The following is a 6,285-nucleotide window of genomic DNA, read 5'->3' as shown; positions in this document are numbered from 1 at the left end:
TTGAGAGGTGAGAATGAGAGCTTCATTTGTGTAAATGAGTGCAAACAGAGTGGCCTAAAATTTCTTGAGTGTATACACATGAGAGATTGTTGTGAGGGCCTTTGTATTTTCATATCTTATGTTTGCAGCAAAGTTTCACAAATAGATTCGAGGACGAATCCTCTTGAAGAAGTGGAGAATGATATGAACCAAGAGACATCATTCATGCAATATACTTCAATGAAGATGCGAAGAAAATGTTGTCAAAATTATCAAAAGAGGTTGCAATTCATGTCACATTGAAGAGGAATGAAGTTTGATGGTTATAAATTTTGGGTGGGTTACAATTTAGAGTAATTTAGAGTTATTGTATTTTAAGACATTATATTTACTTTAGGTTACATTTACATAATGGCTAATTATGGTCATTAAGTATGAATGTTACAACTTTTGGAATGCCTTTAATAGTTTCATTTTGAGGCTATATAAAGCCATGTATGTTGTATTTGTAATTAGACTTAGAAAATGTAGTAAAAGAAGCATTTGTGCTCTTCTTTAGCCAATGGCTAAGTTTCTTTGCAATTCTATATAGTTTAGGTTGCATGTAAAATCATTCAAGCTAGACATGATCAATCTTGCTTTTGGATTATTCGAATCTCAATCAAGTGTTCTTGCATTGAGATATTTGATCAACAAGAATCATTCAAGCTAGACATGATCGATCTTGCTTGTGGAGTGATTCGAATCTCGAACAATGTTCTTGCCTTGAGATATTCGACCAACAAGGTAATCCGAATCTTATTCCCCTTGTATTGATTCCTTATCTTATCAATATGCATGCAAGATATATATATTAGGGTTGCATTTAGTTTGATAGTAGAACGCCGGACGGGTCTCCCCCTGTTAAGGATAGTTGACCATTCACTATAAGGCAAATATCTAGATATTTGCCTTACATTACGGGTTACCATATTTGCCCTCTTATTAAAGGCAAATATATTTCATTCATTTATTATTCTTTCCTTTTATTACTATTTCCATAATATTTGTAATTTACCATATTTCTGTATCCTGAAAATGATTATAAATAAGAGAACTCTCACCCCCATTTAGGCGTGGTGATTCAGCAAACATTCACATGGTATCAGAGCCCTTTCGGTTTAACAACCCTGATCCTTTCTTCTCTATGGCTTCCGAATCTTCTTATCATCTTCTTCCTTTCAATACTTTAATTCATATGATCACCATCAAACTTTCTTCCTCCAATTATCTTCTTTGGAAAAGCCAACTTCTCCCTCTCCTCGAGAGTCAAGACATGCTGGGCTATGTCGATGGAACTATGGTTCCACCACCTCGCTTTGAACCAGAAACCTCTTCAACACTCAACCCCAAATATTTGGCATGGAGAGCAGCCGATCAACGACTTCTCTGTCTCCTGCTCTCCTCTCTCACTGAGGAAGCCATGGCTGTTGTCGTTGGTCTCCCTACTGCACGTGATGTTTGGCTTGCGTTGGAAACTACGTTCAGCCATCAGTCGAAAACTCGTGAACTGAGACTCAAGGATGACTTGCAGTTGATGAAACGTGGCACCAAACCTGTTGCTGAGTATGCCCGTGCCTTCAAAAAAATTTGTGACCAACTTCATGCCATTGGCAGACCGATCGAGGACATTGATAAAGTGCACTGGTTCCTTCGTGGACTCGGCACCGAATTTTCAGCTTTTTCTACTGCTCAGATGGCTCTTACCTCTATCCCCTGTTTTGCAGATTTAGTCTCTAAAGCTGAAAGTTTTGAGTTGTTTCAGCTCTCCCTTGAGTCCTCTAACTCCACTCCTACAGCATTCACAGTCACTAATCGTGATCGCACCCATGGAAGCCACCCTGCTTCCTTTACCAACCAGCGAGGTCGTTCTTATTCTCACAAAAACAACTCTTCTAATCGAGGACGAACCCACTCAAGTCAAGGTCGTCGACCACCTCACTGCCAAATATGCCGCAAAGAGGGCCATTATGCTGACCGCTGCAACCAACGGTATGTTCGACCTGATTCTTCTCATGCTCACCTTGCTGAAGCCTTTAACACGTCATGTTCTATTGCTGGACCCGATACTGCTGATTGGTTTCTGGACACTGGAGCTTCGGCCCATATGACTGCCGACCCATCTATTTTGGATCAGTCTAAAAATTACACGGGTAAGGACTCTGTGATTGTAGGAAACGGTGCATCCCTACCCATTACCCACACCGGTACTCTTTCTCCTGTTCCAAATATTCACTTGTTAGATGTCTTGGTTGTCCCTCACCTCACTAAAAATCTTCTTTCCATAAGTAAATTAACGTCTGATTTTCCTCTCTCCGTTACATTTACTAATAATCTTATTACTATCCAGAATCGTCAAACAGGAAGGGTGGTGGCAACCGGTAAAAGAGATGGAGGGCTATATGTGCTGGAGCGCGGCAACTCTGCTTTTATTTCAGCCCTTAGAAACAAATCTTTACGTGCTTCATATGATTTATGGCATGCTCGTCTAGGTCATGTGAATCATTCTGTTATTTCTTTTTTAAATAGAAAAGGTCATCTTTCTCTTACGTCTTTATTGCCTTCTCCATCATTATGTAATACCTGTCAGCTTGCGAAAAGCCATCGATTGCCTTATTCCCGCAATGAACGTAGGTCGTCTCATGTGTTAGATCTTATTCATTGTGATCTTTGGGGTCCTTCTCCCGTCAAATCAAATTCGGGTTTCCTTTATTATGTTATTTTTATTGATGATTATTCTCGATTCACTTGGTTTTACCCTTTAAAATTTAAATCTGATTTTTTTGATATTTTTCTTCAATTTCAAAAATTTGTGGAAAATCAATATTCTTCTCGTATCAAGGTATTTCAAAGCGATGGTGGTACCGAATTTACTAGTACTTGTTTCAAAACTCATTTACGTAATTCTGGCATCCACCATCAACTCTCTTGTCCATATACACCTGCTCAAAATGGTCGTGCTGAGAGAAAACATCGTCATGTGACTGAGACTGGCTTGGCCCTTCTCTTTCACTCTCATCTTTCTTCTCGTTTTTGGGTTGACGCCTTCAGCACTGCAGCTTATATTATCAACCGGTTGCCTACTCCACTTCTTGGAGGTAAGTCACCCTTTGAACTCCTTTATGGCTACACTCCACATTATGACAATTTTCATCCCTTTGGTTGTCGTGTTTATCCTTATTTGCGTGATTATATGCCTAACAAGCTTTCTCCCCGCAGCATTCCTTGTATTTTTTTGGGTTATAGTCCTGCTCATAAAGGGTTTCGCTGTCTTGATCCGGCCACAACTAAGCTATATATCACCTGTCATGCTCAATTTGATGAAACCCATTTTCCTGCTATCCCTAGCTCCCAGACCCAACCTCTTTCCTCTATTCCTATTTCAAATTTCTTAGAACCACATTTTCATCATATTGATTCATCCCCCCCTACCACTTCATCACCGCAAACTCCTCGATCCAGTTCATCCCCGTGTGATATTTGTTCTGACCTTGTAGATGAGTCTGTGCAGGTTGATACTTCTCTTGCAGGTTCCACTTTGCCACCCTCGACTTCTAATTCGACCTCTATTGAACCTCCTGTTGATTTCTCTTCTTTGGGCACTCATCCTATGATCACACGAGCCAAAGCTGGTATATTCAAGACTCGTCATCCAGCAAATCTTGGTATTTTGGGCTCATCTGGACTTCTTTCTGCTCTTCTTGCATCCACTGAGCCAAAAGGATTCAAATCTGCGGCTAAGAATCCTGCTTGGGTGGCTACCATGGATGAAGAAATTCGAGCATTACAACAAAATGATACTTGGACTTTGGTTCCTCGCCCTGCCAACACCAACATCGTGGGCTCTAAATGGGTGTTTCGTATTAAATATTTGCCTGATGGATCTGTCGAACGTTTCAAGGCTCGTCTTGTTGCCAAAGGTTATACTCAGGTTCCTGGTCTTGACTACACTGACACTTTCAGTCCGGTTGTCAAAGCTACCACTGTCCGTGTTGTGCTTTCTATTGCAGTCACAAATAAATGGCCTCTTCGACAACTTGATGTCAAGAATGCTTTTCTCAATGGAACTCTTATTGAACGTGTTCATATGGAACAACCTCCTGGGTATATTGATCCTCGATTTCCCACTCATGTTTGTCTATTAAAGAAAGCCCTCTATGGTTTAAAGCAAGCTCCTCGTGCTTGGTTTCAGCGTTTTAGCTCATTTCTTCTCACACTTGGGTTTTCTTGCAGTCGCGCTGACACGTCCCTTTTTGTCTTTCATCAGCAATCTAACATTATCTATTTGCTTCTTTATGTTGATGACATTATTGTTACTGGCAACAACTCATCTCTTATTGACAGCTTTACTCGCAAGCTTCATTCTGAGTTTGCTACCAAAGATTTGGGTTCTCTCAGTTACTTTCTTGGTCTTGAAGCTTCACCCACTCCTGATGGTCTCTTTATTAGTCAGTTAAAATATGCTCGAGATATTCTTACTCGTGCTCAGTTGCTCGATAGCAAACCAGTTCACACTCCCATGGTTGTTTCTCAACACCTGACTGTTGATGGTTCTCCTTTCTCTGATCCTACTCTCTATAGATCTCTTGTTGGCGCCCTTCAGTACTTGACTATTACGCGTCCAGATATTGCCTATGCTGTCAATTCTGTCTGTCAATTCTGTCAGTCAATTCTTGCATGCCCCTACTGCAGATCACTTTCTTGCTGTCAAACGTATTCTTCGCTATGTCAAAGGAACACTCCACTTTGGTCTTACCTTTCGTCCATCCACTGTTCCTAGTACGCTAGTCGCTTATTCGGATGCTGACTGGGCTGGTTGTCTCGATACTCGTCGTTCTACATCCGGCTATTCTATTTATCTTGGTAACAATCTGGTTTCTTGGAGTGCCAAAAAGCAACCTACTGTCTCACGCTCCAGCTATGAATCTGAGTATCGTGCTCTTGCCACAACCGCTGCTGAACTTCTTTGGGTTACGCATCTTTTGCATGACCTCAAGGTCCCTATTTCAAAGCAGCCCTTACTCTTATGTGATAACAAAAGTGCTATTTTTTTGAGCTCTAATCCCGTTTCTCACAAGCGGGCCAAACATGTTGAACTAGATTATCATTTCCTTCGAGAACTTGTTACCGCTGGCAAACTTCGCACACAATATGTACCCTCTCATCTCCAAGTTGCTGACATCTTCACAAAAAGTATTTCTCGACCTCTCTTTGAATTTTTCAAATCCAAGCTTTACGTTCGTTCAAATCCGACGCTCAGCTTGCGGGGGGGTGTTAAGGATAGTTGACCATTCACTATAAGGCAAATATCTAGATATTTGCCTTACATTACGGGTTACCATATTTGCCCTCTTATTAAAGGCAAATATATTTCATTCATTTATTATTCTTTCCTTTTATTACTATTTCCATAATATTTGTAATTTACCATATTTCTGTATCCTGAAAATGATTATAAATAAGAGAACTCTCACCCCCATTTAGGCGTGGTGATTCAGCAAACATTCACACCCCCGATGTCGTAGGTTCAAATCCTACCATGATTCGATTGTTGTTGTTGTTAGATCAGAATGAGACTGAAATCATTCAACAGAAATCACAATTTGAAAGTAGTAGGTCCAGCAAAAAAAGCACTTTTCATTAATCAAAGAAAGGCCCAACAGATCCACACGTCTCTATTGTAAATATGATGCGGTCATAAGCGGTTAGCTGTAAGCTATAGCATCCTTTTTCTATTTAACAAGCCAGAGATCTTTCTTTCTTTCTTTCTTTCTATTGAATTAGACGTGAGAGCTGTCAGTATGATTGAGTTAGAAAAGCTCCTCATTCCTCTGTGTAGGCAAGGCATAAGATAAGAGTTATTTCCGTAGTATCTTAACCGGTAAGAAAGTCTTTCATCAAATCCGTTACTTTAGAAGAAGCGGCCATCTCAGGTAAGAAGATCCTAATCCTTTTACCCTCTCTTGCTCTTACCTAGGCTAGGCTTGACTTCCAAAAGAAAGGGAAAGAACTGCCAATGACCTGTGATTGACCTCAAGGACTCTTTTCTTTTTGGAGTTCATTCGTCTTTTTATTGATTTCACTGAGAAATTACGTGAGAGCTGTGGGCTCGCAAAAGATTTATGCCAAATGGAAACCTCTCTATTCCCTATCTAGCTCCGGTGGGAACAGACTGATGACTAAAAGCCAAAAAAAGGGCAGATTCTCCTTGATCAACTTGATCAACATCTCCGTAGGCTATTCACGCTTATTCCCCGCTCCTCTTAA

The 6,285-nt window shown here is 40.5% G+C and overlaps 1 long non-coding RNA gene across 1 annotated transcript in view; it reads right to left on the bottom strand.

Annotated features, from left to right (window-relative positions):
• Positions 1 to 5,939, bottom strand: part of LOC111437869 — a 6,944-nt gene extending 1,005 nt beyond the window's left edge. The window contains exons 1-2 of the long non-coding RNA XR_002709511.1: positions 5,929 to 5,939; positions 4,759 to 4,762 (exon numbers count right to left, since the gene is read on the bottom strand). This is a non-coding gene — a long non-coding RNA (uncharacterized LOC111437869). The remainder of the gene's footprint in view (positions 1 to 4,758; positions 4,763 to 5,928) is intronic.
• Positions 5,940 to 6,285: the final 346 nt, after the last annotated feature.

Source organism: Cucurbita moschata, unplaced genomic scaffold (assembly GCF_002738365.1).
Source record: "Cucurbita moschata cultivar Rifu unplaced genomic scaffold, Cmos_1.0 Cmo_Scf00067, whole genome shotgun sequence".
NCBI classification, from domain to species: Eukaryota; Viridiplantae; Streptophyta; class Magnoliopsida; order Cucurbitales; family Cucurbitaceae; genus Cucurbita; species Cucurbita moschata.
Note: the sequence above shows the minus strand (reverse complement) of the source record. Positions and strands in the feature narration are given on the sequence as shown.